Below are 19,261 nucleotides of genomic sequence, written 5' to 3'. Positions count from 1 at the left end.
CTGCTCAATCTCTTGAAAATGAAACTAAAAAGCAATAAATTAATTAGATTGTATTTTAGACTTTCAACTAGTAATAAAGGCATTTCTGAGGAAGACAATTATACAAACTAAAATTAAACACAATTAGATAAGTCAAAACATGAGATATGTATCACAAAGGCTACAGATTTTATTTCCAGTTAAATCAGATATGCCATATCTTCTTTGTGTACTGAATATTACACTTTGAAATCAACTGACTAATATAGAAAACTTGTAATGTTTAGTAGTCATGATTTTCAATAAATATAATTAAAGTTATAAATGTAAATAAACTGGTATGCAGCATGGTCCTGTGTATAAGAAATAAATTTTTCAGGATAGGTCAAATTCTGGAATGTCTCTCTGACCTCTAATGCCTGCCTGCACTGTTAGTCATTTTCGTACCTCATCCTTTATCTTTAAATAAAAGCCTTATGCGAGTGTACCCTGTAAGTCCAGTGAGCATTTTCAAATATCTGAAGTAAGGAAAACAATCTAAGGAAGAAGTGGGAAATTTAGAATTTATCTCATGCTGGATATCACAACCAAGATTTTGATTTAATTGTTTTGGGTTGTGGCCTGGATTGTGAGAGATTTAGAAGCTTCAGAGGTAATTCTAATATGGTGCTTAGAATTGAGAACCACTGATCTGAAAAAAGATTAGACATGTCCACAGAAGAATCTTTGGGTAATTAGTAAAGCACGGCATTTGGTATAGATGAGACATCAGACTCTTCCCTATTCCAGCCTCTTTGAAAAAGAGAAAACCCTGAGCTTCTGGGTCAGGTCAGGGGACATCTCTAAGCTGTATTTTTTGTTTGTTTGTTTTATGTGATTTTTAAAAAATACACCATCTGAGACAAATCTGGCTCTTGGATATTACCAGTGGATGAAAAACTGTTGGTGCTGTAGAAAACTGTATACCTAGAATTTGTGTCAGAGTTTTTGATCATGAACAATGTTGTTTTACATAGAAGAGGGAATCCACACTCTGGACAGCTTCATCAGTGAAGTACACAGCATCTCAGGACTGTTGAAGTGGATATTATTAAAGAGAGGGCTTATACCATTTTCTCATTCTAATCAATACCCCCAATAAAGGAGTTCTTGCTTAAAAAGCTGAGGAATCGATTTTGCCAAATTAGATTGGTTTCACAAGGTGATGGAAGGAACTGAAAATTAGACTCAGTCCTAAGTAAGAGTACGGAAGTCTATATTGGTATTTCTTTTTATTTCTGCTCTGAAGTTTTTTTTTTTCTTTTTCACATAAATTTAAATATAAACGTGCAATTAGATCATGATACATTTCTAATTTTTATCTGTTGTACAGTTATTTAGACCACAAATTGTTTGGAACATGTTTGCTAGTTCTTAAAATTAATAACTAACTGTAAACATAACTGTTTCCAATTATTTTTCATGTCATTAAAAATACTCCAAAATAGTTTTATCTGCTTTATATTCAGAGAAATTTCCACTTAAATATTTATTTAAAAAATTATTTTACAGATCATTGCTATTTTTCCCTTCGGTGCCTAGCTTTTTTTTTTCAGGTTGGGTAAGAGCTACATTCTTTTATGTTAAAGCCATTGCTTTTGTCTCCCTTTACTCTATAAAACCAGGATATATTTAAATAAGCCCAGTTTGGAAAAGTAGTTTTTAGAGAGAAATAAAGACAATAAAACTGTGCAGGCAATCATGTCTATTCCTTCTACACTTTAATTATTTTTACCTTAGAATCTTATATTTTAATCAAGTAAGAAAGCAAAGCCAAAAATGGTTTTCAATATCAAATTTTATCTTTGATTTCTGAGGCAGCAATAGTTGATAAACAAATAGATTTCATTAGGAGAAAAAATATAATTTCAAGAATAGAAAATATTTAATTTATTATTATTATTTATTATACAATACTATCCAGGTAGAGACAAAAATTCACTATGAACAGCTCTAGCCTAATTTTCAGGGATGGAGATATATATATATATATATATATATATATATATGGATATATATATATATATGTATGTATATGTATATATACACATACACATATATATTTATATTGGAAATACATTTAGTAATATACTTACTTGCAAAAGAAAAGCCATATGCATTACATGGGTACATTTTAATGTCTACAGCCTACAGCAAGCTCTTGGTCTAGATCCATAATGAACAATGAAATCAGGAATTGATTTCTGCCACTGCCTCTTGGATGACATTTATAATTTGCTACTGCTTGTTGTTACATTACATCTCAGTTTTCTAATTAGACTTTACAATCCTTAAGAACATGAAATGTTGTTCACTTTTCACTTTCCATAAATACCTAGAGCACTGTCTGAGTCTGCCAACTTAATTATTCCTGTAGTCTGAAGCTGCCCTAAAGTAGTTGAAATCTAGCCAAAAGGTCACAGATTTTTAGTCTTGGAAAAGACCTTGAGAGACACTCCTGTTCATATGCCTGACTTTGGCACACTGAATACTCTTTGTTTTCAGGCAGATGGCATCTGGGCTTACATGTATTTTTACTCTAAAAAGCAAGAATGAATATTCCCTGTTTCCACCTGAAGACTCAGTATTTCCTGTGTTACCGGTCAATATAACCCTGGTTAGACCCTATCCTCTGCCTTCCATACTTTGTTGCATTCCCTCTGCCACAAACTTCTCTTCTAAATTTACTTCTATTCTCAAGATACACACCATTTATAAGCATTTTCTTGGTGCTCAGGGTGAATCAATAAAATAAATATAGAGGGATATCACTTAAAATATCTATTAACAATTATGGCACAGGCCCAATCTTATTGCTAGAGTGTGAGCAATAAATAAATCAATGCCCCCTACATTTAACTCTATGGCCATATTGGTGCACACCAACTAAGTATCAGCATTAAAAATATACAATCTCATAGAAAACATAAGAATTAAAAAGAATCAATTCTGAAGACTGTTTCCTAGGGTTGCTGTAACAAATTGTCACAAATTTGACAGCAAAAACAAACAGAATTCTCTCTCTCCAGTTCTAGAGGCCAGAAGTCTTTAATCATGGTGTTGGCGGGATTAATTCCATCTGGAGACTCTAAAGGAGAATCTATTCCATGCTTTTATTTAACTTTTGTCCCCAACTCTTGATGATCCTTGGTTAAGGGATTCATTATTTCAATGCCAACTATAAACTGTATATGTCCGATTTCCCTCTCTCTTTTTTTCTTTACACCAGTAAAAGCCAACCCTAAATTGAAGATCATCTCAAATTGAGATTCTTAATTACATCTTGTAAACTCTCTAATTTAAAATGAGATCACATTCATGGATACTGGGGTTTAGAACTTGGATATTTTATTTTTTGAGGCACAATTCAACCCACTATAAAGAACATACATCTTGGGTATTTTACATACAGTCACGTCTTAAATCTTAATTTTATGTAGTAAGTCAAACATTGTTCACTCTGTTTTTCATATGAGAACACTAAAGTTTAAAGAAATTCAGTGCCCATTATATTAGAGCATTTGCATTACCATAAAAGAATACCTGAACCTGGGTAATTTATCAAGAGAGATGATTTATTTTGACTGACAGTTCTGCAGGCTGTATAGGAAGTATGGCACCAGCATCTGTTTCTTGTGAAGAGTCTCAGGGAGCTAATAATTACAGCAGAAGATGAAGCGGTGCAGGCACATCACATGGTGAGAGCAGGAGAAAGAGAAGGGGGAGAGGAGGTACAACACTCTTTTAGATAACCCGATCTCATGTTAATTCAGTGCAAGAATGTAATCATTATAACAAGGAGGGCACCAAGCCGTTCATGAAGGATCTGCCCCATGACCCAAACACCTCCTGCCAGACCCAACATCCAACATTGGAGGTTACATTTCAACATGACATTTAGAGGGGGCAGATCTCCAAACTACATCATTCCATCCTTGGCCCTCCAAATCTCACACCCTTCTTACAAAGCCAAATACAATCATGCCTTCCCAATAGTTTCCAAATGTCTTAAATTGTTGCAGCATTAACTTATAGTCCAAAACCTTATTTGAAAGGCAAGGTAAGTTTCCCCCATTTATGAGCCTGTAAAATAAAAAATAAGTTACTTACTTCCAAAATACAATAATGGTATAAGAATTGGGTAAACATTCTGATATAGTCTGGCTATTTCTCCACCCAAATCTCATCTTAAATTGTAGCTTCCATCATTCCCCCGTGGTATAGGAGGGACCCGGTGGGAGATGGTTGAATTATGGGGGAAGTTTTCACCATACGGTTTTTATGGTAGTGAATTTATCTCATGAGATCTGATGGTTTTATAAGGAGAAATCCATTTCATTTGATTCTCATTCTCTCACTTGCCACTGCCATGTATGAAGTGCTTTTAGCCTTCTGCCATGATTGTGAGGCCTCCCTAGTCACATGTAACTGTAAGTGCATTAAACCTCTTTCTTTTGCAAATTGCCCAGTCTCTGGTGTGTCTTTAGCAGCAGGAAAACAGACTAATACTGTAAATTGGTGCCAATAGAGTGGACACTACAGAAAAGATACCCAAAAATGTGGAAGCAACTTTGGAACTGAGTAGCAGGCAGAGGTTGGAACAGTTTGGAGGGCTTAGAAGAAGACAGGAAAATGAGGGAAACTTTTCAACACCCTAGATACTTGTTGAATAGCTTTGACCAAAATGCTGATAATAATATGGAAAATGAAATTCAGGCTGAGGTGATCTCAGCTAGAGATGAGGAACTTGTTGGGAACTGGAGAAAAGGTGACTCTTGTTATATTTTAGCAAAGAGACTGGTAGTATTTGTCCCTACCCTAGAGATTAGTGGAATTTTGCACTTGAGGGAGATGATTTAGAGTATCTGGCAGAAGAAATGTCTAAGCAGCAAAGCATTCAAGAGGTGACTTCTGTGCTGTCAAAAGCATTCAGTTTTAAATAAGAAGCAGAGGATAAAATTTGGAAAATTTGCAGCCTGATGATGCAATAGAAAAGAAAACCCCATTTTCTGAGGAGAAATTCAATCTGGCTTCAGAAATTTTCATAAGCAATGGGGAACCAAATGTTACTTGCCAAGACAGTAGGGAAAATATCTTCAGGGTATGTCAGAGAACTTTGTGGCAGCCCCTCCCATCACCAGTCTAGAGAACTAGGAGGAAAAAATGATCTATGTGCCAGGCCCAGGGAGCCTCCTGCTGTATGCAGCCTAAGGACTTGGTGCCCTGTGTCCCAGATGCTCTAGCCACAGCTACAAGGGGCCAAGGCACAGCTCGGGTCATGGTTTCAGAGGGTGCAAGGCCCAAGCCTTGGCAGTTTCCACGTGTTGTTGAGCCTGCAAGTGCCCAGACGTCAAGAATTGGGGTTTGGGAACCTCTGCCTAGATTTCAGAGGATGTATAGAAACACCTGGATGTCAAGTTTGTTGCAGGGATGGGGCTCTCATGGATAACCTCTGCTGGGATACTGAGAAAGGGAAATGTAGGGTTGAAGCCCCCACAGAGAGTCCCCACAGGAGCACTGCTTAGAGGAGCTGTGAGAAGAGGGCCACCATCCTCGAGACCCCAGAGTGGTAGATCCACTGACAGCTTGCACAGTGCGCTTGGAAAAGCTGCAGACGACTCAACACCCGCCTGTGAAAGCAGCCAGGAGGGATGCTGTACTTTGCAAAACCATAGAGGCAGAACTGCTCAAGACTATGGGAACTCACCTCTTGTATCAGTGTGCCCTGAATGTGAGACATAGAGTCAAAGGAGATCATTTTGGAGTTTTAAGATTTGACTGCCCTGCTGGGTTCCAGACTTGGATGGTATCTGTAGCCCGTTTGTTTTGACCAATTTCTCCCACGGGGAAAGGGCGTATTTGCCCAATGCCTGTACTCCCATTGTATCTAGGAAGTAGCTAACTTGCTTTTGATTTTACAGGCTCATAGGCAGAAAGGACTTGGCTTATCTCAGATGAGACACTGGACTGTGGACTTTTGAGTTAATGCTGAAATGAGTTAAGACTTTGAGGGACAGTTGGGAAGGCATGATTGGTTTTGAAATGTGAGGACATGAGATTTGGGAGGAACCAGGGAGGAATGATATGGTTTGGCTGTTTCTTTACCAAAATCTCATCATACATTGTAGCTCTCATAATTTCCACATGTTATGGGAGGGACATGATGGAGATAATTGAATCATGGGGGAGGTTCCCCCATACATTTTTCATGATAGTCTCACAAGATCTCCTGGTCTGATAAGGGGAAACTGCTTTCTCTTGGCTCTTAATCTCTCTTTTGCCGCCATGTAGGAAGGTATTTTCACCTTATTCCATGATTGAGGGCTTCCTTGCCACATGGAACTGTACAAACCTTTTTCTTTTGTAAATTGTTCAGTCTCAGGTATGTCTTTATCAGCTGCGTGAAAACAGACTAATACATGTTCTTATTTCAAAAGGAGAAATTGGCCAAAAGAAAGGGGCATCAGGCCACATGCAAATCTTTGAAACCCTGAAGGGCAGGCATTAAATTTTAAAGAAAGCACCAAAATAATCCTTTCCTCTATGACCTGCATCCAGAGCACACTGAGATAAGGGTTGAGCTCCTGAGGCCTTGGGCAGCTCTGTCCTGTGTCTTTGCCAGGTACAACCCCTGTGGCTGTTTTTATGGTTTGGAGTTGAATGCTTGCAGATTTTGTAGGCTGAAGTTGCAAGCTGCTTTGTCTTTATCATGGAGTCTGGAGGGTGGCAGACCCATTCAGACAGCTCCTCCATGTAATGCCATACTGGAAACTCTGTGTGGGGCTCCACCTCCACATTTCCCCACAGCACTGCTCTAGCAGAGACTCTCTGTGAAAGCTCTTCCCTGCAGCATGCTTCTGCCTGGGCAACAAGCTTTTGGATACAACCTCTGAAATCTAGGTGGAAGTGCCAAACCTCCTCAGTCTTGCATTCTGCATGTCAGCAGACTTAACATCATAAGGAATCACCAAGGCCTATGACTTGTGCTCTCTGGAGTGGCAAACCAAGCTTTACCTGAAATCCTTTGAGCTACAGCTGAAGCTGGAGTAGTCTATTAAGGATAAGCAGGGCAATGAAGCCCTTGGTATGGCCCATGAAACTTTTCTCCTAGGCCTTGGTTGGAAAGGAGGTCTATGATGACAGGACCTGTCTCCAACATCTCTGAGATACCCTGAAGTCTTTTTCCCATTGTCTTTAGTAGAACTTGGCTCCCTTTTAGTCATGCTAATCTCCAGCAAGTGGTTTCTCCATAGTCCTCTTGAATTTCTTTCTTGAAAATGTTCTTTTCTTCTCTGTCACATCACTAGACTGTGAGTTTTCCATTTTTTTCAGTCTGCCTTCCTTTTAAATATAAGTTTCAACTTCAAGTGTTTTATTTGGTCCCATATTTGATTTAGGATATTAGAAACACGAAGGCCACACCTTGAATGCTTTGCTCTTTAGAAATTTCTTTTGCCAGATAGCAACTCATTACTCTTAAGTTCAGAGTTCCACGGATACTTAAGATGTGGACTCAATACAGCCAAATGCTTTGCTAGGGTGTAACATGGGTGACCTTTGCTCCAATTCCAAATAAAATCCTTTCTTCTAATTGAGATATCATCAGCCTGACCTTCACTGTCTATATTTCTATCAGCATTTTAGTCATAACCAATTAATAACTTCCAAAGAACTTCCAAACATTTTTCTGTTTGTCTTCTTTTGAGCCCTTCAAACACTTCCAACCTCTGCCTGTTACCCACTTCTAAAGCTGCCTCCACATTTCTAGATATCTTTATAGCAAAACTTCTCTCATGGGTACCGATTTTCTGTGTTAGTCCATTTGCATTGCTATAAAAGAATACCTGAGATGGAATGATTTATAAAGAAAAGAAGTTCGTTTTGACTCATGATTATGCAGGCTGTACAGAGAACATGGTGCCAGCATGTTCTCCTAGTGAGGACCTCAGGAAACTTACAATCATGGCAGAAGGTAAAGGGGAAGTGCATTCATCATATGGTGAAAGTAGGAGCAAAGGTGGTGGGGAGTGTCACATGTTTTTAAACAACCAGATCTTGTGTGAACTCATTACCAGGAGTAGGGCACCAAGCCACTCACGAAAGATCCACTAAATAATTGAAACACCTCTACCAGGCCTTGCCTTCAACATTAGGGATTATATTTCAACATAAGATAGGGGACACACCCTATATCACCCATCAAAAGAGTATCTTTAACACGTTGAATTAGAGCTTACCTCTCTGGCTAAAACTTTAAGCTTTCTCTTTTATAGCAAGCACAGCAACTGAGCAAGCAATGAAATCAGACTCATGATAAGCAGATAAAATACAAAGACATTTTATTTTTTCTCTATTATGGTTTGATTTCAAGGATATATTAAATCTGATTATAGATTTAGAAATGTATTGCAACCAGGGATATGAATTACTTATTTATTATTATTCTTACAGTGGAGAGTGTTTAAAAAAGATAAATGTTATTGAGCATAATCATAGACAACTGAATGGAGAGGAAGATCAACATGAAGCCTGGCTGAGGAGAATGAAGAGAAATGTGATGACAGAGAATAGCCTAGGTGTAATGTGACATTTTTAGGTTGGCAGAACTCATATAGTCTGCCTGTACGTCCCCAACTAAATCTCATTCTTGAATTGTAATCCCCAAATATTGGGGGAACCTTATGGGAGGTGATGAGAACATGAGGGCCATCCCTCCATGCTAGTTTCCTGATAGTAAGTTTTCATGAGATCTGATGGTTTTATAAGGGGCTTTCCCCTCCCTTCTCTCTCATTCTTCTTTCTCCTGACATCTTGTGGAGAAGGACATGTTTGCTTCCCCTTCCACCAGGGTTGTAAGTTTCCTGAGGCTTCCACAGCCCTGGGGAACTGCGAGTCAATTAAACCTCTTTTATTTATAAATTACCTAATTTCAGATATGTCTTTATTAACAGCATGAGAACAGACTAATATAGTAAATTGGTACCAGAAATTAGGTGCTGCTATGAAGATACCCCAAAATGTGGATGTGACTTTGGAACTGGGTAACAGGAAGAGATTGGAAACATTTGGAGGGCTCAGAAGAAGACAGGAAAACATGGAAAACTTTGGAATTCCTAGAGACTTGGAGGATTCAGAAGACAGGAAGATGTGGGAAAGTTTGGAACTTCGTAGAGACTTGTCAAATGACTTTGACCAAAATGCTGAGAGTGATATGGACAATGAAGTCCTGGCTGAGGTGGTCTCAGATGGAGATGAGGAACTTTTTGTGAACTGGAGTAAAGGTCACTCTTGTTATGCAAAGAGACTGGTGGCGTTTTGCCCCTACCCTAGAGCTATGTGGAACTTTGAACTAGAGAGAGATGCTTAAGGGTTTCTGGTAGAAGAAATTTCTAAGCAGCAAAGCATTCAAGAAGCAGAGCATGAGTTTGGAAAATTTGCAGCCTGATGATGTGATAGAAAAAAACCCGATTGGGAAAACTGTCTAGCTTCTGGAGAAAGCTGAAACTGGAACCCTTCCTTACAGCTTACACTAAAATTAACTCCAGCTGGATTAAAGATTTAAACGCAAAACCTAATACCATAGAAATCCTAGAAGAAAACCTAGGCAAAACCATTCAGGACATAGGCATAGGCAAGGACTTCCTGACTAAAACACCAAAAGCAATGGCACCAAAAGCCAAAATAGACAAATGGGATATAATTAAGAGTTTCTGCACAGCAAAATAAACAATCATTGGAGTGAACCAGTGTCCAACTGAATGGTAAAAAAATCTTTGCGATCTAGCCATCTGACAAAGGTCTAATGTCCAGAATCTACAAAGAACTAAAGCAGATTTACAAGAAAAAAACAAACCTATTCAAAAGTGGGTGAAGGATATGAACAGACACTTTTCAAAAGAAGACATTTACGAGGCCAAAAAACATATGAAAATGAACATATGAAACAAACATATGAAAAAATACATCATTGCTGGTCATCAGAGAGTTGCAAATCAAAACCACATTGAGATACCATCTCACGCCAGTTAGAATTGGCAATCATTAAGAAATCTGGAGACAACAGATGCTGGAGAGGATGTGGAGAAATAGGAACACTTATACACTCTTGGGAGTGTAAATTAGTTCAACCATTGTGGAAGACAGTGTGGTGATTCTTCAAGTATCTAGAAATAGAAATTCCATTTGATCCAGCAATCCCATTACTGAATATATACCCAAAGGACTATAAATTGTTCTATTATAAAGACACATGCACATGTATGTTCATTGTGGCACTGAGTGCAATAGCAAAGTCCTGGAACCAACCCAAATGTCCATTGATGATAGACTGGACGAGTAAAATGTGGTACATATACACCATGGAATACTATGCAGCCATCAAAAACGATGAGTTCATGTCCTCTGTAGGGACTTGTATGAATCTGGAAACCATCATTCTCAGCAAACTGACACAAGAACAGAAAACCAAACACCACATCTTCTCACTGATAGGTGTTGAACAATGAGAACATGTGGCCTCAGGGAGAGGAGCAGCACACACTGGGTACAGTGGTGAGGGGGGTTAAGGGAGGGACAGCAGGGGTTGGGGAGGCTAGGAGAGGTAACGTGGGGAGAAATGCCAGTTACAGGTGTTGGGGGGATGGAAGAAGCAAACCACCTTGCCAAGTATGTACCTATGCAATAATCCTGCATGATCAGCACATGTAGCCCAGAAAAGTACAATTTTAAAAAAGTACAAGTAAAAAAAAAAAATAAACCGTTTTCTGGGAAGAAATTTAAGCTGGCTGCAGAAATTTGCATAAATAATGAAGATCCAAATGTTACTCTCTAAGACAATGGGGAAAATGTGTCCAGGGCATGTCAGAGACCTTCACACTAGCCCCTCCTATCACAGGCTTGGAGGCATAGAAGGGAAAGTGGCTTCCTGGGCTGGGCCCTGGGCTCCCATGCTCTATACAGCCTTGGGACATGGTGCCTTGCAACCCAGCTGCTTCAGTTTCAGCCATGACTAAAAGCAGCCAATGTATAGCTCAACCAATTGCTTCAGAGGGTACAAGCCCCAAGCCTTAGCAGTTTACAAGTGGTGTTGATCCTATGGGTGAACAAAAGTCAAAAAATGAGGTTTGGGAACTTTCGCCTAGATTTGAGGATGTATGGAAATGATATCTAGGCAGAAGTTTGCAAGGGTGGAGTCCTCATGGAGAATCTTTGCTAGGGCAGTGCAGTGGGAAATGTAGGTTTGGAGCTCCCACACAGTGTACTGCAACTGTCCATCATCCTCCAGTTCCCAGAATGAACTGTCCATTATCCTCCCAGTTCCTAGGATGTGATCCACTGACAGGTTGCACAGTAAGCCTGGAAAAGCCGCAGACAATGCCAACTGTGAAGGCAGCCATTTCACATTTGTGGAGGGCTTATTCTGCAAAGCCACAGGGGTGGAACTATCCAAGGGTATAGGAGCCCAACTCTTGCATCATTGTGTCCTCGATGTGAGATATGGAGTCAAAGGAGATCATTTTAGAACTTTAAGGTTTAATAACTGCTGTAGTAGATTTCAGAATTGGATGGGGCCTATGACCCCTTTGTTTGAGCCTATTTCTCCATTTTGAAATGGGTGTATTTACCCAATTCCTATACCTCCATTGGATATAACTAAGTATAGTTATATACCTCCATTGGTATCTTGCATATAACCAAGTAGTTTTTGATTTTACAGGCTCATAGGTGACTAGGACTTTCCTTGTCTCAGATGAGACTATGGACTTTGACTTTTGGGTTAATGCTGAAATGAGTAAAGACTTTGGGGAACTATTGAGAAGGCATAATTGCATTTTGAAATATGAGAAAGATGAGATTTGGGAGGGGCCATGTGCAGAATGATGTTCTTGCTTTGTGGCCCCTCCCACATCTCATCTTGCATTGTAATCTAATTGTAATCCACATGTGTTGGAGGAGGGACCTCATGGTAGGTAATTAGATGATAGGGTCAGTCCCCCTATACTATTCTCATGATAGTAAGTTCTCATTATATCTGATGGTTTTATAAGGGGCTTCCTTTTTCACTCTCTCTCATTTTTTTCTCTCTCCTGCTGCCTTGTGAAGGACACATTTTCTTCCCCTTCCATCTTGATTGGAAGTTTCCTGAGGCTTACCCAGGCCTACAGAACTGTGAGTCACTTAAACCTCTTTCCTTTATAAATTACCTACTCTTGAGTATGTCTTTATTAGCAGTGTGAGAACAGATAAATAGAAGAACTGTCCTCCCCAACATTTGCATTGGCTTCATCTCCATTTTCAGATATCGTTTCATTATCCTCTAGAAATTTTGACTACATATTTCATTATCGTGTCTCATTAATGCTTCTGAGTCAACTGTCTTCCCCAACTTTTAGTTTTTTTTGGTAGCATAAGCAAGATGTATGGGGTTTTAAAATCATATATAAGTGCATTATAAACATTATTTTTTAATGGACATATCAATTGTCAATACAGTAGTCAGTCTGTATGATATATATATGTATATATATTAATTTTAAAACATAAGACTAATGCACATTTTCTAAATAATAGAAATACTTGAAGTAAACTTTTGAAAACAGTATTGAAATTATTAAAATTAAAATTCCTATGATAAAGAAGAGTAATTTTAAAAGGCTTCCAGGTTAGCAATTCATTTTCTGTACAGAAACCATGTTTAATTTATAAATTAAAAAAAGTAAAAGTGGCTGTGAAAACAAATAATATTTGAATTTATTTGGAGCTCTCTAAATCCTGTTAAGGAATTGGTTGGTTATTATACATGAGCACAGAGTAGACCAATATAAATTATCTTATGATAAGTTTTGAATTTTTAAATGTAAATTATTTTCTGAGTTAAGAGAATTATCATTTTAAGCATAATGTTTTAGTAGTAGAATTTTTACATTAGAAAAATATATCAAAAACATGTATGTATATTTTCAAGATATTCTATATATCCTGGAAAATATTTAATTATGAATATTTAACAGTTCTGGATTGAATTCAAGGTAGCAAAGCACTGAATACAATAATAAATTAGGGTCTCAGTGTTTAGGCCAAAACTAAATAAAACTTATTTAGATGCAGTTAAATATTATATACATTGTTAAATCTAATATATTTGATTAGAAATAAAGTAGGTAACTGGTCACAGGAAAGCCAGGCATATTCCTTTTAATTCTGCCTGAAAAGATCGTAAGTTTCAAATATGCTCCCTGTTTCCAACTATAGCCGACAGTCCTGCAGTTGTGTTTTCCAGTGTTTGTAGGAATCATGCACTTAACTCAGAGAGAAATAGTATGCTGACAAGTGTGGTACCTGATACCAATGCTAGGGTATTTTTCCATATTTTTAATCCCTATGCTATCCTCTACTTCAAACCTGGTACAGACAAATTTACAGATGAGCATGTGTGCATACCCAACATGCAAACATGTGCGCGTGCACACAAACACACACACACACACACACACACACACACTCTGTATAACTGATGAATTGTTAGATTTTATATCATTGTGGTCATCTGACCTCTAAGTGTGTCCTGTGTCCTCGTTTTCTACCTCCTTCTTTTTATGAGACTAAAACTAAAAGGAAACAATAAAGGTGTGTTCAGGACGTAGTTCTATCATGCTTATGTTGAAAGGCACATATTGAAGAATTGAAGATGAATTTCTTAAGCTAAAAAAAAAATTCTTAATGCTTGATATTGCTGCATCTATTTTTTCTTTAAAAGGTGTTTCGGAGTAAGTAAGAATTAAAGGTGTTTTGGAGTTAGTAAGAATTAAAGGTCTTTAGAACAAAAGACAATAAGAGTTCATGTTTGATAAATAGTGTCTTTTGTCCTACCTAAGGACAAGATTTTTTTTTTTTTACCCAGTTTATCCTTATGAAATGTCATAGTAGTTATTACAAGCAAAATAGAATTTAGCTACAATATATTTTATGAAGACCAAGTCTTAAAGAATATCATAAATAATTTCAAAATTTATACATTGGTTTTAAATGGCAGTTACTAACAAGATAGCTTCCACAAACAGATTAGAGATTTAGATGACAGGCATGAAATTGGAGAAAGTATTTCACAAATGCTCATATGGAAGTCGGGTCTTTAAATAAGAGTACAAAGTAGACTTTATAGCTTAGCAGTGAGATTCCCTTTGCCCTAAAGTACCTTACACTGAAATACTTAAACTACTATTGCTGTTTTGAGATAAGATTAAGATTGCTATCTAGGGCTAATTGCCAGGACATAAGATCAAATTAATATGGCACCAAACTCACAAACTCATTTAGTTTACAAACTGGGACAAGTCATTTTAAAACCAACACAACCTAGCAATGTTTAAGTGAAACAGAGTTTAGTAACATGAGCCATCTCAACAACTTCCAGGCCAAAACAGCCAATCATGAAATAGCATTTATTAACTGAATCAGACAAACGGAGACAACATATCAGGTGGGAAACATCACCACAGATTATTGCAGAACCACCACCTGGACTTACAGATCTAGGCCAACTGGGTAATCATTTTAAATACAATCTATTGTTCATTGTTTTACTTGCAGCTGAAGAGCCAAACCAAATGATAGGAAAATCAGAGACTATGTTTTAAAAGATCAATGTAGCCACTTTCTTGAACTGAATATCAAAAAACAACTCTTGTATTGAATATAAATTAGGTACATACTATGACAGTTAAAGCTTCTTTCCCCCTGCAGCTCACAATTCCTGCTTTGCTTTTAAGGCTGGCAAAGTATTTTCTTTGTTTCTGGCTAAACTGCAGTCCTTACTTCTATTTATGCTAAGCTCATATTCTTCATTCACATCATAAAACTAAACAGGAGATGATTCCTTAACAGAGATAAATATTAGTTTTACTAAGAGAATTAAAACTGCAAAGCACAATCGTACAAAACAATTAATATTACCAAAATAAAAACAGTGATGTAAACAAGCAGTTTTTTACTTTTAAAAATATCATTCAGTTTTTTACTTTTACAAAGCTCTTCAGAATTCCTCTTTTCAAGCTGCCAGGTAAAGCCATGATAAATTAGAATCATTCTTCCTAATATTCACTTTACCTCCTAACTTGCATTTGAATATATCTTAAAATATTGTGTATTAAAGAATGACAAAAGAAACGTCAGTTCCTGGGACCCCTGTAACTTATATCTAAAAATAAATATTAGATATAGGTGAGTTCTCTTTGTTTAATGTTTTTTGAAAAACTAACCCATAAATTGTGTCCATAACTTGTAATTAAGAAATGTAGCCGGATAGATTTTCAGGGACTACTAGAGGAATTTGCTTAATTTTTTCACATTTACATACAATCTTCAGTCAATTAGCTTACGTGAAGTGTTTCTCTGAAGCATGAAAGTGTAGGTTGTAAGAAACTGTTATTAATCCTGTTGTGTCATACTTTACCAACATGACTTCAGCAATTAATTGCCAAGCATTTTACTTAAATTGTATTTCTTTGTGAGTTGAAATTTCAAGTGGCAGTTTTAAAATTCCATCTTTCAAATGCTTACTAGGTTGTTTGAGTGTCCTGTCAAGGTTTCTTGATCTTCTATTCAGCAAGCATCAAGTACCTGCTTGGCTATGAGGTAACTTGAAAAGAGAATGTGAATAACAAGTGGTCCATGACTTCAAGGAGTGTAGTTTGACAGAGGACAAAAATATGAACCAATGATCATGATGACAAATGCATGGGAGCCTGGAAATAGAAAGATATCAAAAAAGTAAGATCTAGTTTCTGAGCCATTGAATGTTATCCTTAATAAGATCTTAGATAACTTATCACTTATATTAGATCTCAAAGAAAATATATGGACAAAAGATATGGTCAACAAACAAGTGAAAAACCAAACTGCTTCCACTTAAGACTTTGATATAAAATGCCTTTTTAGATTTTGGCATAACTGGACCACACAGAAACTTCTCTTTCTGAGGATAGCGGCAAACTTAAGGCTGAGAATCAAAGTGGACAAGATGTTTCCTTTTGTGTATTTGTTTTAAAATGTGCATCTGGACTTTAGTCCTTTATAGCCCTCCATGCTGGTGAATAAAAGATCTGTCCAAGAAGAGCTTGCAATCCATAAAGAAAATGCAAATGGAAGAACAGAGTGATGAGGAAGTGTTTTGCCCCATGCCTTGCAAAGGGCTGGCCTTTGGCTTTTGCCCTTGATACAAGCACTCTGAGGAAATAGGATCATTATCAGTTTGCTTATATATTAGCATGGAAAGGAGTGTCTTAGTAGGCAGACGATAATAATGCTGCATCTTCCCAGGCCTTCTAGGAAAAATGCAAGTCTCCTAAGAGACCAAATCCATATGAAAAGGAGAGCATAGTACTTGAATAATTTGGAGAAGCACTGCTATTTGGTGGGTAGAACAACACAGACTGAGAAAAAGGGGGAACTGTGTACTTCCTTATGGGCTAACAAGTTATAATAGAGAGATATACAAAATGCTATGATGGTTAGATTGGGAATGCAGGGTTAAAGTGATCTTCCTGGAGAAGTTAGTAAAAGCTTCAACTAAGAGGAAAAGCTCCAGAATAGAAATTCTCAAATATTCCTCATGACCAGATGTGAGTATCTGAGCAAACAGACCTACTAGTTAGAAACATTGCTGTGTATCTATGTAGTGTTATACTGTTATCCAAGTGTATAATAATTGTATTACTTTCAGGTGCATCCTTTTGTGAGCTAACGTTGCCCACGACAATTTTATCTGGATTATATTGATTTGTTGTGCTGCCTTTTCCTTGGTTGAACATTGATTTGTATTCATATTATAGTATCCCCTGAGAATAGTAGTGAGTGTTGATTTATAGAGACCCCCAAATTATTCAAAACTGTTTGACATAATTGTGAATGAGACTGTAAAACCATTAGATGCAACTGCCTCACCCTCTGATCCTGCCACTGGACATGTCTGCATGTTAAAGTGAAATGAGAGAGAGATTGAAGGCATTAGAGTTAGAACCAGGAAATCTCAGTCACAACTTCTACCTCTATAGATTTAGAAATAGAAAAATTATATCGTTCTTCTACAAAGCTCAGCTTTCTGATTTGATTCTCACAAAATTATGATCATCAAATAAAAGAAATGCAAATGAAATTTTATGGTAGTATAAGCTAGTTTATTATTAATAGAATAGCATCCATGACAGTATCATTTTTTTCCTAAGTTCGTTTTTTGGAATTATACATATAAAGTTAATGGAAACTTTACAAGTTAGATGAAAGATGGAATTAAGCCAGAGAATTTGGATATAAATGGGTAAGATAATAAATATATTCAACCTAAGACTTCTTCACTAAAATATTAAATGCAGTCCTGTACTACTGAAAAATAAAAGATGGAAAACAAAGTAGTAAATGTTATAATGACAACATATTCACAATGTCTAATAAAATATAAAAATTTTTATAGAGTGAACTTTTGCTTTGAAACTGATTGTATATTATTCACAAATATCTAAAAATTAATATACATTGAAGGAGAGAATTGTGTTTTACTATATAAGGGATATCTACTGCAAATGGAACAAAGATCTATAGTCATAGAGTAGTTATAGAATAATACACATATGTTAAAACTATTAAATGAATCTGTTTTTTGTTCCTAAATATAGTAAAAATGATAGTGTCTCTTTCAGCCTGTTTTTTACTTTAAAGAGGATAGTCTTTATCAGTTAAATAAAAATTAAAATTAAATAAAAAATTTAAATAGAATTATCCACTTACTTATAATCTACATTTTAATCCCTGTTAATATGCACAAAACATACTCAGGTTTTAATTATGGCACATAAGTTTGAGAGCTAATTGTTGCATAATTACAAGTAATTTAATTTTTTTTTACAAAATATGTCATTAATAATTATCCTTCCTTACTATCTTTCACTTAAATTCAATCTCAAACAGTAAAATATCTTAGATGCCATAATTAATAATATACTTTTGAGTTTGAAAAGTCATTTGATGGCCTATCCATCTGGAACATAAATATTAGGAAGCATATATACCCCAATATCAACTTCTGAGTGTTACAGATAACATCAAAGTAAGGTGTTATTAGTGAACATGACAAATATTTATATAAACCTTATGTGATACATCTAAGTTTTTCATTTTTAGCATTCTCAAGTACCCTCTTTCTCCCTCTCTCATTCTCTGTCCCTCTCTGTGTGTATAAATAACATATATATTATACTTAATACATATATTGTATTTACATAGTAAACCTATTGGAAATATAAATATGATAAAATAGAAAATAAAGTATATTTTGTATGTATTTACATCTCAAAGATTTAAATACAAATAAAATATGAATATACATTTTAAAATTATAACTTGAATTTTCAATTAATAGGAACAGAATGACCAACAGTATTCAGTTCACGTTTTATCTGTTACTGCCAATATGTGTTGAATAAGAAATATATCAGGAGAGGATTAACAATCATTAGAAAGAGGTGATTGATGTGTGCATATTTAGATACATTATGTCCTCCTCGTGGACTGATCATATCATGCTTGTGTGATGTTCCTCTTTGTCTCTGGCGATTTTCTTTGCTCTGAAGTCTGTTTTATCTGATATTATTATAGTCTCTCATGCTTTATTAATTAATGTTTGCATGTATATTTTTTGATTGCTTTTACTTTTAATATGCTCATGTCATTGAATTTGAAGTGAATTTCTTATGAGCAGCATATAATTGGCTCATTTTTCACAAGTAACATAATTTATTTCTTTTTTAAGGTTGAATAGCATTGTATATATGACTCCCATTATATTTCTATTGAATGGGGCAGTTCTGGGTAGTGCTATCTTTACTTTGTCAATAGGAATGCTAGCAGCATGAAACTTACTTAATCTGGATATGACTTTTGATGGCAGCCTATAAAACGTGTATCATTAAACACTTGATTATGGTTAAAGCAAGTCATCTTTTTAGTTCTCTAAATCTCTACTATGGTTCAAGTTATTAATGACTCTTTTAGTGGAATAGTAAGTGATAAGTTTTAGCCATTTGTCTCCACACAAATCTCATCTGGAATCCTCATGTGGGCATTTCATGGGAGCAGTTTTCCCCATGCTGTCCTCGTGATAGTGAGTTCTCACAGGTGTGTAAGTGGAAGTTTCCCCTGCACTTGCCTCTTTCTCTTACCATTTTATGAAGAGGTACCTGCTTCCCTTTCA

The 19,261-nt window shown here is 36.3% G+C and overlaps 1 protein-coding gene across 1 annotated transcript in view; it reads left to right on the top strand.

Moving 5' to 3' along the window:
• ANKRD7 (ankyrin repeat domain 7) overlaps positions 1-19,261 on the top strand; it is a 1,180,453-nt gene that overhangs the window by 382,005 nt on the left and 779,187 nt on the right. The window contains exon 17 of the mRNA XM_010343808.3: positions 12,121-12,186. The gene's annotated coding sequence lies outside the window, so the exon portion shown is untranslated. The remainder of the gene's footprint in view (positions 1-12,120; positions 12,187-19,261) is intronic.

The sequence above is a fragment of the Saimiri boliviensis genome, chromosome 10, assembly GCF_048565385.1.
Source record: "Saimiri boliviensis isolate mSaiBol1 chromosome 10, mSaiBol1.pri, whole genome shotgun sequence".
Lineage (NCBI taxonomy): Eukaryota > Metazoa > Chordata > Mammalia > Primates > Cebidae > Saimiri > Saimiri boliviensis.
This window is presented reverse-complemented; position numbering and strand designations above follow the sequence as displayed.